Raw genomic sequence first — 21,358 nt, forward strand, 5'->3', positions numbered from 1 at the left:
CTAACTTGTACTATCTGGTCTGTCCTGTGAGTGACATCCAGAAGTTCCAGGCTGCAACTATTCGTATCTGCTGGAGAACATAGCTCCGCTATGCCTCTTAGTGCAGATGGCGAGCAATGAAGCAACGAACGAAAAATAAAACATGTTGCTTTAGCACTATTTTCCTGATTTTTAACTCAACGCTCCCTAGCAGATCCTATTTAAAGGAAAGCCCTATATGGCAAGTTCTGACATTACGGAATAGGCCCCTTGGAGATGCAGGGAATTCTGGGGAGGTTTTGGCCGCCTTTTTGTCGGTACTTGGATGAGTCACGGAGAGTCTATGCATTCGAAAACAATTGCTATTTTCCTCTCAATTGAGCTTTAGGTGGGGACGTTTGAATGTGGGAAAACTTTGGGGGTAATGCGGATGAAGTATTTTATAATGTATTGGTGAATTGTGTTACTGTTTTAGAATAAAAAGCAGTTTTGTGCAAACCAAATACAAATCTTGTATTGCGACATATGTAATGTTTTGTTCAATAAAGAATAAGTGGGAAATAAAATATCAATTGTAGGATCTTAGAAATAGGCCCACAGACCTAGAGAATCACTGGAAGTTGGCACCTGGGTACCAGAGAGCTGGCAATGTCGGTGTACGCGAGCATTTTTTTCGGTTCCTTTGCCACCCTGCAAACTTTGCACCGTGGCAAAAAGTGTCGCTTGCTTCCGTGCGGAGTAAACGTTGTGGTGTCAGTTTTACTATTACTACTGAACAAAGTTGGCTACTTTGTGCACATTCTAACTTAGGGATCTTGAAACCTATCAGGGAATGTGCTTATCGGGTATATTTTTAAAGGCTTTGAATCTGAAGTAACGAATTAAGAAGGAACCTGAGAATCGGACTAAGGATAAATATTGTTGGAAGATGCCACCCCTTTCTTTTGCTAAAAATGAAACACACACACACACACACACACACAAAAGGAGCCAACAAAAATACGGATTTCCTAATTACATATTTCATGTCCTGTTTATTGTCGATTTTTGTAACTAAATAAGACTTACTGATGCATATATCGTTTTTAGTATTCTAATCTCCACGGTCTCTGTAATATGACGATATCGTTTTCAAGTGGTATTTTGCTGGTTTATGTTGAACAGTCTGTGAAATAATTCGTTTTTTTATGATCCCATAATATTTTTATTTGCGGAATACTTGATCATCAAGATATGTACAAATATGTAACTGTTTTACGTATGATTTATTTTATACAAATATAGACATTTCTTTTTAAATACATAGTACTATATCTGGTCATTGTGATGCAATATTATTGCAGGTTCATGCGTTATACATCCGATCTAGACCCTTCATCACTTTTGCTTAAAAGGAAACTTGGCTTACATCATATCTCAGCTGTCTGATGCAAGCAGCGATGAATCATAATGAGGTTCGAAAGATAAAATCCTTTTCTAGTAAAAAATATGAACTCATTTTTTCTGACGTAAGAATAGCTCTGGAGTGCCACTTTACTTTGATTCAATGGGATTGTGATTAAAGAACATTGAACATATATATAAAAAATATACCAGATTTTATTTCATAAATAGTTACAAGCAGCACACGCACAAACAGCGTTGCCACCTTGACTAGACTCAGTGTGGGTAAACGACTAAGCATCAGTGTTGCCAATGAAATTGCATCCACCTAATTTGCCTCCATAAATGTCATAATACTATCAAGAGAAGATGGAAATTCGATTTGGCTACGATTTTTCATAATTTTTATTATTTAAAGCCCAGTCCACACGGTCAAGCTTTGCCCGACGAACTTTGTTCGATGTGACGTCAGAAGCGGGAAAAATTCAGAACCTTAACCAGTGTTTCTCCGCTTCTGACGTCACATCGAACAAAGTTCGTCGAGCAAAGCTCGACCGTGTGGACGGGGCCTAAGGATTAAATTTTAAAGAATTACATTTTGCATATATTTTGTTTATAATAGCTTTTTTTCAGTATCAAAGCTTAATCATAATAATTTCAAACAAAGTTATGTGTGTGTTTTTTTTTTTTTACTAAGACAGATGTAGTCGTAGTCAGTGTGGCCACAGAGAGATGCCAAATAGCGCTATTTGACCACGTTATCAAACAAAAAAACCACAAAACTTCAACACTGCTCACAAAATATTCTGGTTAATGAGAAACTTCACGTGTAAACTTTGTAATATTTTGTAAATTCAAATAAAAACGCAAGGTTAAACTCAAGGATCTTACTCAGCAGTGAAGACGAGCAGTTTGTCGAACGGAAGAAAACAAGGAATCGGGAATGATGTGGAAAACCAACAGGACTTAAGGTCTTCACTTCGGCGTCCTTGGAAAACAAAAGAGCGCCATCTATAATCACGTTTTGTGGTTACTGCAACCACAAAATGTGACTCTAGATGGCGCTCTTTTGTTTTCCAAGGACGCCGAAATGAAGCTTTACGTTCTTTTGGTTTTCCACATCATTCCCGATTCCTTGTTTTCGTTCTTTCGAAGACCGTCCTGTCTTCACTGGCTGTTAGGTTAACGAAGTCTTTTCAACTCTCGATCTTTTGTGAAGGAAAGTACGATTCAAGGTTAATGGTGAGTATTGGTGTTTCTTTGTGTGTTTTACAGGTTTCTAGTTTAGTGGTTCTCGACGGATGTTAGTGTTAGGTGAAGTGCAATATAGATGTTTTATGAGAATAGCTGTGTTTTTTAGCGAGTACTAGGGTGTCCCTATTTATGTAGTTTATGGTGGGTCTTGTAATTCTTAAGCATAGGCAGTCTTTTAATTTTTAACTTTATCTCATGGGTTCATTTTTAGAATCTCCAATTAAACTTAGTAAATCAGTCTTCAGTTCTAGACTTGGGTACCAATTTTTTTTTAACGTTAGTCCATGGCAGATTAGTTAAGTTACTTTTGTCATGTGAACTTTCATGTAAAGTTTTCTTTCCTACGCCGGGTAGTTAAAAGATGGGCGAGGGAACTTTTTCGAATATTTTAGTGCTGATGAATCACTAATGATTATTGTGAAAAAGGAAAGTTTGCGAATTGATTGGAAATTTTGAGGCAAAAGTTTTCCTCGGGTGAAACTGATCTTTTTGTACATTAAATACCATGTAGAAGTGTTATAATTGCATACTGTAGCTTAAAATTTGTTGAAAAAATTTGTGAGTAACTCGAGGCCCGTGGTACTAATAATTTAATTAATTAACATGTGTTTTTCATTACACCTGTGATGCATTGTTACTGAGCCCTTTTCAGTTTTGTTGGGTCAATGACCTTGAGTTAATGTATTTTGGGACAGAGGTAGGTCACGAAGAAATGTTTATAGATTTAGGAAATTAGTGTCTAGTACTGTTTAGAGATGAATTTTCAATCTTCGTGTTAAAATTCTTTTGTTTGAAATTGCTGCAGAGTAGGACTTCTTCCCTGGTAATATGTAAGGCTAATATATTCTTTTTCGTGGTTGATCTGAAACCTAGATACAGTTGACTTTCACCTAAAGTTCTTAGATAAGGATCTAGCTAAAAACCATAGGACAATGGTTTTAAAATGGTGTACATTATGCCGAACTTGTGCGGAATAGTTGTCTTCCAGAAAATTAAATGGGAAAGGCACTGGCAAGTTTTTCCAGTCCCAGTGCTTGTTGTTTACCAGAAGTGAATAAAAAACTTGGAAAGTTTTGCGTAAATTTTTTAAAGTTAAAGAAGTTAGATCTAAAATTAGGAGCAGGGGATAATCTGCACTAGGTTAAGTGTGGAGACATTAACATTCTGCTTTGTATGATCTTTCATGAAAGAAATAAGTTGTCAGAAGACTGACAAATCTGTTAGCTTGATTCCTGGGGTTATGGATATAAGTTAAACTAAATTTCATGTACGTTACCTAACTCTTAAATTCTGGGGTATTTATAAATGCAGGTCACTTTGTGCTAGAAAATAGCTAGTTATTCTAGCTGGTTTAAAAAAATTGCTTTTCTCCTTCCTGAGGCCCTAGCAATTTTAAGTAACTGGCCATGTAACTGTAATACTAAATTTGCCCGTGAAGATTAAAGCATCTTATGCTAGGATAGTGTTGAAGTGCTTTATCCCGTTAGTAAAATAAACAATTGTTCCATATTCACTTCACTAAACTTTACTTTTTTCAGACTAAAGGACTTACTCTTAAAGTAAAAAAAAACTCCTTAACATAGGTTTTTAGTGAAGTTAATAGGTTTTAAAGCTACACTTAGTTAGGTTGAGTTAACAGCGTAAGAAATGGCTGGATGCCTGGCAGGGGTAGGGTAGTGTGAAAGTTAGTTTTAGTCTATTAGCCAGATTTTAAGAGCATTCCTACATTAAGACTTTGCAGCAGGTTCTTTATCAAGAGGATGGCAGCCACTCTGGTATCTTTGTAAGCTTGCTCACTCTGATGAGGTAATAAGTTCCAATAACTATTTAGGTTTTTCACAAAGATCAATTTCCAGTTTGAATTTCTTTTAACACTGTAGTACAATGTCAATATAGAAGTGGCACGTAACTTAGTAATATATTATACAGAAGTTCCCTAGGTAAAAGTTTGCAGCCGTAGTATCGTTAAACATTGATAGGCTGAATTCGGCAAGATGTTGTTTTTGATTAAGCTGACATGTCAACAGTTAAGGTCTTGCACTAAAACACAATTGCAGATAGTTTTAATACTATGCTCTAGCTTAGCTTGGATTGTTAGTACTATAAATATTTAAATTAAGTTAAAATGGAACCGGGGGGGCAAAAGCTACTTGTTAGGCAACTTAGTTCATAAACCTTTTGAAGGAGACTAAGGAAATTGGTTTCTTAACCTGGATTACATTGCTAGGACAAAAATGAAGCTGGTCATACATATTGCATAGGGACTTCGAAAATGCTCACGGTATATGTACTGATACAAAAATGCTCTTGGTAGCTGTACTGGTACCAAACTAGTGATTTTTTTGTCTTCTGAGGGCAGTGAGCCTTAGAAATCTGCTGAGAACCCACAAAATTAATTGGATTTATTTGGTGATATAAATCTGGTTGAACTTTAGTCCCTTATATTTCGACATTTGAGTGTTGCAAAATGTACAGTGCTTGCTATAGTGAATTGTTGAAAAGTGATTTACAGTACTGTATTAAGATATAAAGCTAAGATTTTAGCTTGCTAAAATTGAAATGCTGCTTCAGTAAGTTTTACATATGTACTGCACAATACATCAATGATATTGTTGCTGATAGATTTTGAGCTTGATAAACATTTAAGTGGAAAAAGTTAGCTTTTCACTAACTTTGGTTTCGTGTATTAACTTTGAGAAATACATTTAGAAGTTTGTGCGGTAAGAAATTTGACTAGCAATAAAGGATGTAGTTGAACATACTTCGAATTTTTAAGGTTGCTAAAATTTTGCCATCTTAGATCATAAGTCTGAACATAAAAATCTATTAGTAAAATAAAATTTACACATCCTTAGATTAATCACGGTGCCATTCGAAAAGGTAACCCATTGATGTGGTATTTGAGGGTGAAATGTATAAAACTAATGTTCAGAATTTAAACTGAGGCTTGAAATGAGTTGTGCTTTTAATATGTACAGCAATGTTTACATAATCAAAAATTGATGAAAATGGGATGCTATGATTGTATTAGATTATGAAGTTAGCATGTGCATAATTGGATAACTTATGCTTGTAATAGCTCTTAAAGTTCATGGAGAATTTATTAAAGTCTGCTATTCAGTAATGCAATGCAGTTTTATGCTTCATTTAGTACGGCTAAACCAGTGGGGTGTAATGGGTTGTCTGTAATGTATTCTAATTTAGTTAGCATTTATCTTTATATTGCGAATAAGAGTACGATATAAATGAGCTGTTAAAGAAAAAACTCGCTACCTTTTGTTTTTCAGATACTGACAGATGTGGCACATCGGTCAACTGGTCCAGTGTCAAGAGTTTTCGTTCAAAATTGGTTGAAGGATGTTGACATGAAGATGAATATCAGACTTAAGTGCCTGTGTAAGTAGTTGTACTGTATTAATGGTTTTGAGCATGCATTAGGTTTGGAGGTAGCATGCCGACTAAGAGTATTGTGGATGAAAGTTCTTTAACCTAAAGTACTAAATTTAAAGCATTGATGTTAATATACATTAAGGTTATATGAATAAAATTGATCTAGTACAAATCTGGTTGTCTACCCATTAATTTAATGACTTAAATGCCTATTAAAATCTAAAAAGGAACAAATCTTAAAATGAGGTACCGTTTAAGAGTGAAATGTTAATGTAAATTTTAGGCTATTTTATCGTGATTAAATTTGCTGGAAATGTGGCACCTTACACTTTACAAGAAATGTCCTGAAGGTCAGAATACTGTACTTTGTAGTAATGGCCATTCGTAATAATTAAGTTATGATTTGTGTGTTCAGTGGATAACAATCCTGTGTGGATCCTTCACAACTGCTCTTAGCAAGAACTGGGTGAAAAATACTGGGTTTAAATTTGTTACCATGCTTAAAAAAATTGCTTGAAAAAATTACGTGTATATTTTGCAAGACTCAAAATAGGTAGAGCGCTTTTAGGAGTTTTCAGTAACTAAAATTATTTTTCTTGATGTAGGAATAGTTAAAACATTGTTCGTCAGAAGTTTGCGACACCAGTAATTTTATTTGGGTTACATTATTAGTACAGAATATCCAGTTTCTTGGTATTTGAAAAAATCTATATAACCAATGAGATTACAGTTGGTTAAGGTTAGTAGAAAAAGCATTTCAAAAAGCCGCCACCAAGAGATGCTGAGTATGAGGTAAAGGTATACACTGGAAATTATTATTAAACAGTATTTTTGGACATAAAGTAAAAGCAACAGAAATATTGGTGATTTGACTTAGATTGTGTTCTTCAAAATAGTCTGGTCGAAATTGTGAACTTTTAACTGGTCGTTAGTTTATATAATTGCTTTAAAAGCCTTGACTTGTTTTTAGGGCAGTTAATTATGTAGGTTACATGCAGAACTTTGATGCGATGTAGTAGGAATTTCATTCTTAATAGTTGGAAATTGAGTGTTATGAATACCAAGCACTGTCCACACGGTAGTAGAGCTTGGCTCGTGTTCGATGTAACGTCAGACCAAGGCCTTGCGTCAGACTAGGATTTAATGGGTGTGGGCTATTGTTTGCTTGGTATAAATTTAGGCAAGTGAATTTTTCATGGTACAAAATATTCTCTGCCATTCCATTGAGTGGTCAGGTGTATATTTCTGGTTACAGAAGTTCACTCTCGACGTGGTTCTGAAGTCACGTAAAGCCGTTGCTCCCGTTGCTGAATAACCACTGGTTCCATGCAACGTAAAAACACCATACAAAACAAACAATTGACTTTAATCTTCGAGATATAATTAAGGGGAAGGAGCAGCCTGGAAAGCGTTGGCTAAGTTTTGAATGAAGAAACTCCTGTATTAACTGATTTTCAGAGTGGAATAAGGCCTTTTAATTTTTTATACGAAAACACTTACGTTATCTTTTGATTAGTAGATGTCTTTGTACATTTTTTTTCACGAAGTTTTGATTATGCAAATATGTCTCAAGGCCGATAATGGTTTTCATTGAAGATCTGTGACGTAACAAAATACTAGTATTAACTTTTTAAATTGGTGAGCTTTTAAATTATACGGTAAATTTTGGTCAGGTTTCAAATCTTTAGGTAGTTTCAAATCTTTCGGTAAACCTCAAATGTTGTGGGGTATGCAACCTGGACTCAATCAGTTGTCGTCCTATTGGAATTTTGATATGATAGTTAACTTAGGCTGTGTATGATAATTATGGAAGTAAGATACTTAATTGCTTTGGAAGTCTCTCGTGTATTTTTCTTATACAGATTGCTGTCTTCGTAAGGGTATTTAAAGTTGGTGGATGCAGCTACCGTTTAACAGTTGGAAGGAAAGGGAATTGCCTGGGAATTTTGTAAGCAAGGTGAGAATTTTAATACTGAAGTTTGGTAGAGAAGTGTTCAATAACTGTTGATGAACCTGGTTAACCAGGTATAGTTTTGATTGTTGAGGTACAGGTAAAATCTTTTATCGTGGTTTAAGTTTTAAATGCTGAAGTACTCTTCTATTAAATGTAAATTAGATGAGTTTGGAATTATAATCAAAGCTTGAAACATAAATTTTATTTCTGAACGTACATTAGTTTATATTCCTTTGCAGTAACATTTGGAGATTGAAAAATATAATCTTCATTGTCATTTGGAGACACAATTTGGATTAAAATATAATCTTCATTGTCATTTGGAGAGACAATATTGATTAGTTTAAATAAAATCCTTTGAGAATATTTTTAAAATGGTATAGTCAGTTGGGGGAAAAAAAAAACGGGGGTTTTGGGGTAAGGAAAAACATGGCCCTCTCCCCCTCTTCAGAAAAAAAAATTATCATTCAATGCTATAAACATGAAGATACTCATTAACTATGTGTCCATGTTAGATTTCTTTAATTGTTATATTTATGAATATGCAAGGCCATCAGTGTAAAGTTATTGAAAAATGGGTCTCTAAAACTTCTTATTGACTTTCACAAACTTCTGTTTTTTCTTACCCCAGATGAGTTTCGGAGATTTGTGAAACATGGGTTGTAGTCCCCATAGAGTTGTAGTGGCGGTCAAATGGTCCCAGATCACTCGCCTCTATTGTTTATTGTCATAATGGCTGTTTTTTTTTTACCCCACCAAATTTCCAATTAGTGGGGTAAGAAAAAAACAGATGATGTTTTTTGTTACCCCATGTGGTGTTTTTTGTTACCCCATGTTCTTATTACAACCAAACAAGTATTAGAAGTTTAGCTTGTTTCCTCTGAAGTGTTGCCTGTGTGCGTAAGCTACCACTGCTTGAACAAGTTTGAATTTGTCTTAACAGGTTGCTATATTGTAAGGTCTAATGGTAAGGAAACTGCCAAGTGTGAGGTTCAGTATTAAGGTAACTGCCACAGAGTTAGCTGGTGCAGCCTGAGCTCTTGAAAAATGCCTCGTGACTACAAAAAGAAAATCAAACCCTGGAAGAAGAAACTGTGAGGAGAGCATTAGAAGAAATACAGCATGGAGCTTCAGTGCGCTCAACTGCTTTGAAGTTCTGTATGTCAATTTCTATGCTCCGAAACAGAGCATTAACTATCGGAGAAGGACACACTGATAAAAGGGTAAGCAACTGTTCAACTTGTATCATCCCCAACTAAATGATGTGCTTCTCTACTTTTTTGGCTGGAGCAAATCAAAGAATACATAGAATAAATTGTATGATCAAGCCCATCTATCATTCACATTTCAATGAACCAAACTGAAAAGAATTCCTCTCAAATTGAAAGTAGTATTATTTTGCACTCTCTTTTCAGGGCTGGAAGACAGCCCTCTCACCTGAGATAGAGGACAAGCTGAAGAATGCACTTCTGGAGATGGAGGAGATGGGTTTTGGACCAACCATGACAGAATTTATGGGTATTGTCCACGATTATGTAGTCGCCAATGAGATTCCAACCCCTTTCGCGGGTGGTCGTCCAGGTTATGAATGGGCTGCTTCATTTCTCAGTAGACATAATCTTCGTCTAAAGGGTGGAACAATGCAGTTAGCTCGGAAAAATGTAACTGCTGACCCATTTGTGATCTATGGATAATACGACTTGCTTCAGAGAGCACAGGAACGTCTTGGTATAAGTAATAGACCAGTGTGTATTTGGAATCTTGATGAGACAGGGTTTCCTCATGACCCATCAAAATGTAAGACCATAGGTTCAGTGGGGAAGAAAACCATTCATGTTGTCCGTGGAGCAAATCGGGAAAATACCACTGTTCTTGCTGTGTGTTGTGCAGATGGTACTACTCTTCCTCCTGTAGTTGGTAATTAGAGGAAAGCACATGCAAAGTACCTGGAAAGGCACACAAGACATTCCTGGAACACAATATGCGGTTTCCGAAAATGGTTGGATGACAACACCAATCTTCGAGGACATTTTCAAGTATTTCGTAGACAAAACAAAAGACAGGCGTCCTTTACTGTTAATTCTCGATGGCCATATTAGTCATACCTCAATAGCAACTGTTGAACTGGCGAAGAAAGAAAACATATCTATACTAAAACTTCCTGCTCACTGTACTGATGTTCTTCAACCACTTGATGTTACCTGTTTTGCCCCATTGAAGAATTACTATCAATATGCTTTGAATGATCATGTCAATAAAACAGGAGCTCGAGAACCACTGAGAAAATGTGGTTTTGTAAATATGCTATGCTCAGTTTGGGAGAAAGGACTCTCGCCCCCCGAATGTAAAGAAAGGATTAGAGAGTACAGGGATTTATCCCTGCAACAGGGATAAATATAATAAAAATAGGCTGAATCCCCTAAAACTTGAAACTTATGGAAAATGGCTAACAATGGGATCACCAAAGGATGACAATGGAGAACCACTTTTGGACTCCTTGCATGAGGATACAGCAGAGCAAACAGAAAACCCATTAGACCCCTTGCTTGAGGATCGCTCAGAGCAAAATGAAAACCAGTCACTGCCACTTTCAACTTCTGTTTCTAGAGATTTTACAGAGTCCTTAGACACACTCATACCTGCTCCACTTTGTCCGTCAACTACCCCCACCACAAGACCAACTACTCCTACTACTACAAGAGCTTCAACACCTCTGTCAGAAGCATCAACATCAAACATTAGTACAATTTGTAAGAATGATCCATTCCTTTCGAAATACTGACTCTGAGCTGAACAGAATTCTGCATTCTTTACCATTTGATGTTCTTTATAAGGAAATTCAACGAAGAGCCCCTCCTAATATGCGCTACAGTGTGATTCTACAAGAATCCAATGAGGAAACAACATTAGGGACTGTTATGCACGCAAGATGGAAGACACCAAATACATCCAAGCCCACACGTCGTCGCATAAATATGAAAGCCCAAATCATAACAGGAGAAGAAATCACAAAACAGTTAAAAAAAAAAAAAAACCAAATCCAGGCCTAAGAGAAAGTGCAAAATCTCCTCAGACAGTGACTCAGAACAGGATGACGACAAACAACCAGTGATGGAACTAGAGGACACAGATGATACAGATGCTATGGACGACGAATCTTCAGTTGAAGAGCACATCCCTGCAGATGAAAATGTTCCTGAAGAATTATTCCAAATGCCAGTGTTAGATGTCAGTGCTGTAGATAAATTTTATGCAGTTTTTTATTCTACTCCTACAAAATCTTACTACTGGGATAAAATTACAAAGACTTGAATATGATGAAAATGAAAGTTTCATCTGTAGAAGTGGACTTTTTAAGAAGATAAAGCATTTAATCTGACCCAGAAAAGCTCACATGAATGCAACCAGTATCTAAAGATATTCAGATTGTTTCTTCTGAATTTGTATTTTTTGGTCCTGCAAATGCATATATAATTAAAGGGGGTTACTACAAATTTCCCGATAAGCTAGCATTGAGTGCTTTTAGGAAATATTCTTTAAGCTTTAATGGTGACTAATGAGATTGGTGTAAAAACATTAAATGAAATACCATACATTTCTCATAATGAATTAATGAACTATGTTAAGTTATATGAAATAGAAGACATTTTATTTTATTTTACCTTCAGCCACAAGAGGACCTCTAAATTGTCTTAAAATACCGAAAATGAAGGTAGTTTTTTTTTTTTTTTTTTTTGCCCCAACTATGTTTTTTCTTACCCCCTTTTTCGGGTAAGAAAAAATACCCTAAAAAAAAAATCACAATTTATTTTTACAGGAAATTAAATGTAACTGCATGGTAATGTTTCCACATGCTCATCACAAGATTTCCCCCTTTATTTTTTCTAATCGATAAACATGCAAGCGAGTAACTCAATTTTTTTGCAATTTTGTTTTTTTTACCCCAACTGACTATAGTTGAAGTTTTAAGATCTGAGACTTTATAGTAGAGAGGAAAGTAAATTCTCGTTATATGAAATTTTTGTGAGCAGTACCCTATAATATTTTTACTATACTTGTACCTTTGAGGGGAGTTTAATACACTTTAATTCTATAAGGATAATTCTAAAGGAATCCTTACAAATGCAGTAGCTTACATTAATACTTTTTTTTTCCAGGTCAGCTGAGAGACTGAAATATACAGAAGATTGTGAGTGGTATTGTGAACAGTATGGCAGAAGCAGCCACTTAAAACCTTCCTTACAGCTGCCTGTTCCAATGAGAGGCATAAATGTGTTCACTGACTGTTAGTGAATGATGTAGAAACGTGATATTGCTGCAGGGGTCAACTGAGGAGGGCCAGCTGCTACTGGAATCTCTGCCAGGCCACAACATATGAATGATAGGCTGCAGTGGGAGTCTGTTTGAGAAAGAAGGTTACTGGAGTCCCTTCCTGCCAGGGTTTTAGGTATGAATGCTACACCGCAGGTGGAGACGCTGTCAAGGAGGCCTCTTGACATTAGAGTGGTGTACTTGCCAGGGTCATTATCTGAATCCCATTGCTGCAAAAGCTTTCTTTGAAAAATATTGAAGACCTCTCCTCCCTGGGGTTAAGATTTGAATGCTGCTACTTCAGGCCTTTTTGAGAAAGGCCAGCTGTGATATTGGAGTTGTAACTACTGCCCGCTGTGGTATGGGAGTTAAGACTATTAATGCCCGATGTGATATTTGAGTTATGTAAAGTACTGCCCACTGTGATAAGTTATAAATTTTCAGTACCAGACCACCAGATTCTGGTGGTGAGGAAGGGCAGCGGAGGGACTTTTCACGAGTGCAGGAAAGATTAAAAATAAGGCAACACATTGATTTGTAAGATTTTTCAATGGAAACTACAAAGGGTTCATTTCAAGCAATTTTTTTAAAACCACGCTTTAGCTTTCCTGTGATTTGAGATAAAAAGTCGTATTAGTATCATGGAGTTCCTTTGCTTTGAAATATTTTACACAACTTAAATATATTTATTACAACTGCGTACGTGTTCATTATTTTTCTTACAGTAGTACTTCTAATTCCTTCTTGAAGTATAGATAATTTTGTCTACATTTTTTTTTCTAGAAGTTCCTGCCTTACTGTAAAGAACTTCACTTCCATGTACAAAGCTCTCTTGTCACTTCTATGCTCTTAATTTTCATGGAAAACTTCCATATGGTGAATTTAGGTAAAAATCCCCGATCATTAGACTTGCTGAAAGCAACCTTCAAATCTGCTTGAGTTCATCTTCAGACTGTAAGCAGTATGAGTACCCTTTATAAATGAGTGATGTAGTCATATGCTCACATCTTGAAACGCTGTTGATCGTTAATTTCTGACTTTTCATCACAATGCTCCATTAATTTACCCAACCTGCAATATGAAAGATTACTCACTCATTATCCATTGTTTATTACTTAAATCTTTGACTACGATATCTGTTGCTAAAATCTGAAAATTATCACTGGCTTATGAATACAATGTCTGATAAGATTAAATTTTCACTGGCTCAAGTGTTAAAATTAGTTTTAGTATAGCTTAAACTTCAGCCTAATCTTAATTTAAGAGTTTATTGTAAATATTTTAAATCAAATATTTTTCACTGGCTAACTTTCATAACTAACTTGAAAAAAAATAAGAAATTAAGTACTAATTTACAGTATTTATACAAACGGCCTAAAAAACAAAAAACTTACACCAATGCTTCCCAGCAAGAGAAAGACACCATTGAGTCTGCACAGTCCGGGATGTACAGACAGTTACAGCGCCTCAGTGGCGTGGTTGGTTTGGTCTTTACTTCTCACCTCGGTGGTCGCGGGTTCGATTCTCGGCCATTCCATTGAGGAGTGAGAGATGTGTATTTCTGGTGATAGAAGTTCACTCTCGACGTGGTTCGGAAGTCACGTTAAGCCGTTGGTCCCGTTGCTGAATAACCACTGGTTCCATGAAAAGTAATAACACCAAACAAACATACAAACAAAATACACCCAGTTATAAAAGCGGTGTGGCCCCGCCAGGCCTGGCTCGGTGAGATCATGCCCTTCTTGCCCTGAAAGTGGCCATCATTCAAACAACCAGTACATAGTTAGAATGGTTCGAAAGGGAGGAGGGGGGAAATTACGGTAATCGCACAAAGAAATGCAATATGGAATGAAATATACGTATAAGGAGAGAGAGAGATTCTTAAGTTATTAATCTGACTGATATATTTGAGACCTTTTGCTTTAAGAAACATGTTATATATTTTTTGGAAAATAACTTAAGAAATCTTATCACATCGTATTGTTTTAAAGTTGTCATATTTTATAAATAAAAATGCATTTAATATTGTTGGAACTTAGTATTTATATGCATATTTAGACGAAAATATCCTTTTCCAATATCCTGTAAGCATCTCTCTCTCTCTCTCTCTCTCTCTCTCTCTCTCTCTCTCTTCTCTCTCTCTCTCTCTCTCTCATATTCTGTCCTCCTTACATCGCCTGGAACGATTATTTAAATAATGGTAGATGTTTGATAAGTTATTTGGATGTGGCCAAGGATCACAAAACCGTAAATGGCTACTCTACCAACTTGTGCTAGGCTTTATTTACATTTGCCCTAGATTGACTGGACTATAATTACCTGTATAACCAATAATATACGAATCTGGTCACCAAGATGTTACACCACAGGTTTTGTAGCCGTGGGTTGTAGGAGTCGTGAAAGCATAAATTTTCAAGGGTATTAATTTATTAATCTTGGCTAAAAGAACATTACTGGATATGCTAATCTAGTACTAAAGGATTTGTATTTATGGCAGAACTTAGTTGAGTTACCAGTAAATGAGTGTGATGGGCCACTTTCCTCCGCCCCTCACAACCATCTATGCTACTTATAAAAGCATTTTAATTTACTATATTTCTTATAGTATATTTATTATATTGTTTCCGAAACTTTGTGAAAATAAATTGTGAAATGTTTGCATCGGTGCATTAATATAATGATGGTGGGGTATAAATTATGTAGGTGTTGCAAAACTGTACACTATTAAGATATCGAGTCTCAAATTATTTGGGGACAGTCTTTAGGCGGGCCACTCACAGTCGATCTGGTCGTACGATGAGAACTGAGTGGGAGGAGACTCCAAAAAATGACTGAAAACTCACGTTACTTCCCGGGCTGAACAAAGCAGTCAGTCTTAAGCCCCGTCCACATGACAGGCAAATGCCCGGCAGGCAGACACTATTCCCAATTCTCTGTGGTATGAGGTGAAGTGACGAAGCTATACTGGTAAAATAAAATGTCAGGTTAAAGCAGATCATCTTAATCTTCAGGTCAGAGTGTTATGTACACAACACTTTCCCCTTCCATTTTGTTCTTAGCTTTTCCAAAACTGATGGAGAATCTTGGTTGGGATTGACGAAATATAGTAAATGTAGTCTTTAATTAGGATGTTGTATGGAAAATGCGTATAGTAATGTCTGTTAATGTACATCATCCAATGAACAAGCAGAGAAGCTATATACTTGTAACTTGACAAAACTGGAAAATCCAGAAGCCATCAATGTGTGGTTTACATTTTTCGATGTTACGTAATGTAGAAATATTGAGTGACAGATGACAAACTATTTTGACTCGTTCAGGGATGCAAGTGTGCTGGTAACTCTGCTTTTGTTATCTTTTAGTATATTTTCCACTGGAATATATGATAGAACTAGGATTTTGCTAACTGAAGGGAAGGTTATATATATTATATCTCTCTCTCTCTCTCTCTCTCTCTCTCTCTCTCTCTCTCTCTCTCTCTCTCTCTCTCTCCTCTTCCTTCCTTTAGGTAGAAGCTTGTACATGAAGTGTAAGAAGTAAAACCAGATTACAAACAGTTGCTAATGGTTGCATGAACTCTTGATTATATTCCTGATCATTTTTTCATTACCAGACGAAGCAAATGTTAATTGGGCTGTTTGATCTGGTAACACTGTTTCAAAGCGAGAGAATTCCGGGGAAATCAGAGTGCCTGCCGGGCATTTGCCCGTCGTGTGGACGGGGCTTTAAGTTGGCAGCCCCACAGTTCGGATGTGGCGGAGGGAATGTCTGATAATGAACCATATATGCTCAAACTCTGCCGTTGCAGCCAATATAACAAAACTAAAAAAAATAAAGCCACGAAAAAGGCTATTGGGTCAATGATTGGTTGTTGAAGAAAGAAAATCTCACATTTGTTGCTTTTTAAGGAAATCCAGGTAGCTCTCAGGGATTGTCATGGTTACGTACGGATAAACGAGGTAACATTAAATTTTCTAGAAAGATTATAACGATAATGCAAAAGGAGACATGCATAACAAAATCCACAATGCCCTATGAAAGGCCAATCGCCATATTACCCTTCATAGTGACTGATTGCTCTTATTGCCCAAAGACCTTGTAAGAGTCATGCTGGAGACATGTTATGCTATTTGGACGACACGCCTCAAAGACTACATAATAAAGATAAATAAAATTTATGTTTACATATTTGTATGTATGAAAAAAAATAAATAGCTTTTTGAAACTCAAAATAATTAACCTTTTTCAAATATACCAAAGAGTTTGTAGTGTATAAAATTAGTGTAGGAAATTACAAAAGTGAAAAGGTACTAAATCTGTGTAACCAGTCATTACACTATACTATTTCCCAATCAACACCAAGTACCTGCAAGAAAATTATAAGGGTGTGAGGGAGGTTTCATTACCTCCCATTATGATTTTTCTATTATACATTGTCTCCAGTTCTCCTTTAAATCATATATCATTTAGAAGCTTTTAGCATATATCTTATTTCGTTTATTCTTTTTTTTTTTCTTTTTTTTTTTTACTTTGGAATCTAACTGATTAAACGTCCTGAGGAAGGCACCAATTTTTTGTTTTGTTTTAAGATTACTTTACGTATTGTATAATATACATACTATACATATAAATATATATGTATATATATAATATAATATATATATATACATATATTAATACAAATAATCTATAATGTAATATGATATATATATATATATATATATATATATTATATATAAATATATAATATATATAATATATATATTCATGATTTGGTACTTTGAAACCTTGTCGTTACTCCAGGATCTAGAAACGCTGCGGCCTTCAGTATCCAACATCACTGTGGTGAATGAAAGTTTTATGTAATTTAATTTTGTTTACAATCATAAGGTAAATTGCAAATATATAAAATTTTACAAAATTCAGTATGTAAAGAAATAAGAAAAATATGTATATATATCATGTCTAAGGGACGACACGTCTTATGCACCACTCTTGATTTCTTTGATGTCTCTACTCTCCTTAATCCTTTCCGATATGAAGGTCTTATATTTATTATTTATCTTCTTATTCACCATTAGTTTCGTTGCATCAAGACGCTTTTCCTTTAGTTGTCAGAATATTCTTTACTTTTTATATTCCACAGACATTGCTACGACTTCTAAATCTCGAAGAACCCCGTCCAGAACTCTTTATGAATCGAAAGTCTGATATGTTGGTCGATATCCTCTTCTGTGCCGTTTCTTGGTAAATGCACCTCCTAGTTCATCAAGCTCCGTCGAAGACACCACTCACGGTGAAACTATCAGTTCTGAACGACTTAGGCCCAGATACACTGTCAATCATGATTGTAAAATCTTCGAGATTGCGCAAACAGTGTTTGTGCAATCACTAGTTGACTTCTAAAGCTTGTGGCGTGAAGATGAGCAAAGAGGCAGCGTGTATAGGCCTTATTCTGGCTCTAGACGATGAAGAGGAAAGTAAAAGTAAGAGAAGAAAGATGTGGATGAAAGAGTTGTTCAAAAAAAAGTAAATTCACGGATGAAAATCTTCTACAGGAGTTGCTCCTCTCTGCCCCTGCAGATTACGAAAATTATCTACGCACGGACAGAGAAACTTTCATGGATTTGCTAGAAATGACTACGACAAAAAATGGATACCAAGCTAAGGGATTCCATTTCAGCATGTGAAAGTCTTTCTAGTACTTTAAGATTCTTGGCTACAGGACAAACATTTCAGGAACTAATGTTCACCACAGCTATCTCTCCACAAAGCCTTGGTGGTATCATCATGGAAACCTGTAGTGCTATTTGCACTGTATTAAAGGAATATATTAAGGTAGGTTAAATAAGGTGCAGATAACAAAAGTATTTATTAATAATAGTTAGACTACTAAATGACAAATTCTTTAACACTATCACCAAATACATAAGAAAATATATTTCCCCTTGGGAACAAAACCAAAAAAAAAAAAAAAGAGGGGGGGGGGGGGTTGGGGGGTGGCGGATCCTAATGCCAATATGCCATAACGTATTTAGTTTTCCAAGCTGTACTGGGGATCGTTCAAAAGGTCTGACATTATTGTGTAAACACGGACTCCAGTCGTATCTGTGATATTTCCGATTATTATATTACCTCGACTTGTGGATGCTCCGCTGTCAGAGGACAGTACAGAGATGGGCGTGGAAGACCTACTTTGAATATTATTTTCATTAATCTTAACGCTGTGTCTATGCAATTTACCTGATTTTGCCTCAAAAAGAATATCATTAATAGCCTTCCTGGCATATATTTGCTGTTCTGCACTTATTTCCCTAAATTCTTGAGCCCAGCTCTTGGCCAAAATATCAATGGGGTCGTTACTTTGCTTGAGATATGAGCATGCAAGTGAGAGAGCTTCATAACGTTTACTCTGCATATCCAATTTCTGTCATTTCTTTGGGACGTGTGAATCTACCTGCTGTGACTCACTGCCTAATGTGGAGGGGTCCTGCAAAACATGAAGGGAGATTACTATGAATATTTTTATTTCTTTATGCTTCATAAAAAAATTGATAAATATTAAGATTTCTATTGGTTACTATATAATTTCTGGGTGCATGCAGGACCGACCTCTGCCAGGCTAGGAAGTATGATAAATTAAAAATTCCAGTCAGGCGAAGTAGTCAGGTCAAAATAGCCTAATGCACCCAGAAAATAAAATATAGCCTTTACATTTTCCTAAAAGTTGTTATAAATATTGATCACGATAATGATGATTGATAGGATGAAAATGATGTATGGATATTTACGAGTATATCAATCTTATTCTTTCAGATCCCTAAAACAAAAATTGAATGGCTAGAAGTAGCTACAGCATTTGAAAGGACTTGGCAGTTTCCCCATTGCATTGGGGCAATCGATGGAAAACACGTGCAAATCAAGAAACCCATTGGATCTGGATCATATTATTTTACCTATAAACATACATTTAGCATTGTGCTTATGGCTGTTGTTAACGCTCACTATATATTTATGATGGTTGATGTAGGTGCCAATGGTAAAGTGTCAGATGGTAGAGTGTTTGCTAACACAAAATTTGGTAAGAAAATGAAAGAAAAGAAATTGAGTATCCCTGAACCAACCACTTTACCCGGCTGCCCTGACGCTATGCCTTCTGTTTTCATTGCAGATGATGCATTTCCTTTACTGGATAACTTAATGAAGCCTTTTGCACACAGTAACTTAACCAAATCGCAAGCTATCTATAATTACAGATTATCACGAGGTAGACGCATCATTGAAAATGTTTTTGGGATTATGTCGGCTCGATTTAGAGTTCTTTTGTCACCAGCAAAGGCTTCAACAATAGTTATGGCATGTCTCTATCTCCTTAATTACTTAAGGAAACGAAATGCACAAGCATATCTAGATGGTTTAGATATTGAAGATAAGAATGATAAGGAGGTTCATGAAGCGAATGAGAGGTATGGCAACCAACCTATTCCATTGGCACCAACGTGCGCACACAATGAAACTTCGTCTGCGAAATATATAAGGGAAGCATTTTGTAATTACTTTAATAATGAAGGATCTGTTCCCTGGCAAGACTCTCGGATTAACGAATAATGCATTAAGTTGATCATAGTATCTATAGCATAGTCTTACCAAGAGTAGACGTTTGGGATGCAAACTTCTATATAGCAAGATATACATTAACTTTTTTGATGGTTCATGTTTATCTCATGAACTGCTTTAGATAAATGTTAATAAGTTAATGGTTAGATGGATATGTATATACATATATATATATATATATATATGTATATACATATATATATATATATATATAGTATATACATATGAATTTACAACCACATATGCATACACACATACACACACACACACACACACACACATATATATATATATATATATATATGTATGTATATATATATGTATATATATATGTATGTATATATATATATATGTATGTATATATATATATATATATATATATATATATATATATATGTATATGTATATATATATATATATATATATATATATATATATGTGTATATATAGTATATATATATATATATACTATATATATATACCATATATATATATATATATATATATATATATGTATATATATATATATATGTATATATATATGTATGTATATATATATATATATGTATGTATGTAATATATATATATATATGAATGATATATATATGTATATATATATATATATATATATATATATATATATATGTATATATATATATATATATATATATATATATATATATATATATATATATATATATATATATATATATATATATATATATATATATATATATATATATATATATATATATATATATATATATATATTAACTTGTTTATGTATTATTAATGTAAATGAATGGATCAATAATTGATATATGTTATTATTAATGTAAATAAATGGGTGAATACTTACAATGTTTTTTATTGATTCCACATTGTCATCATCCCCTTCATCCATACTTGACACTCCAGGTTGCTGGACCTCCTGGTCACGAAGGAATGAAAGGTCGTCGAAATACCACAATGAAGGCGTGTATATATCATATACACCAGCACCTGACTTCATACTGTTGAGTACCTTTTTCAGTTCCCTTCGATAGTTCGAACGTAAACAATTTAATTTCTTGGTCACTGTGGATCGTGTGGCACTAGGGTCTATTTCTCGCATTTTTTCTATTAATTTGACATAGCATTCACTTTTCAAAACTCTGTTCTTATAATCATCGCTTTTAATTTTCCACAAAGCAGGAAAATCTCTATAGAGATGAATAAACTCCCTCCAAAAATCTTGGAGAGTCCTGTGCGCTCGCCATGGTACCAAAGAAAAGACTGAGCTGTTGGCGCAATAATCGCTACAGACTATCAGTCCTAATTGTGTAACTACTATGATTGGGCAAACACTACTCAGTCATCTGCGCAAACTGTCAATCACACCTACTCACTAAAGGATATGCCTGCACAACCACTTAGATTGCATAATCATGATTGACAGTGTATCTGGGCCAAATTATTAGCCGGCAAAAA

The 21,358-nt window shown here is 35.2% G+C and overlaps 1 long non-coding RNA gene across 1 annotated transcript; it reads left to right on the forward strand.

The window, feature by feature from the left end:
* The first annotated feature begins 2,508 nt into the window (after nt 1-2,508).
* On the forward strand, nt 2,509-14,036 carry LOC135200454 (uncharacterized). Its single transcript, XR_010311287.1, has 4 exons — nt 2,509-2,604; nt 5,904-6,012; nt 7,869-7,963; nt 12,118-14,036. It is a non-coding gene; the product is annotated as an uncharacterized LOC135200454 (long non-coding RNA).
* Nucleotides 14,037-21,358: the final 7,322 nt, after the last annotated feature.

This window comes from Macrobrachium nipponense, chromosome 26 (genome assembly GCF_015104395.2).
Source record: "Macrobrachium nipponense isolate FS-2020 chromosome 26, ASM1510439v2, whole genome shotgun sequence".
Lineage (NCBI taxonomy): Eukaryota > Metazoa > Arthropoda > Malacostraca > Decapoda > Palaemonidae > Macrobrachium > Macrobrachium nipponense.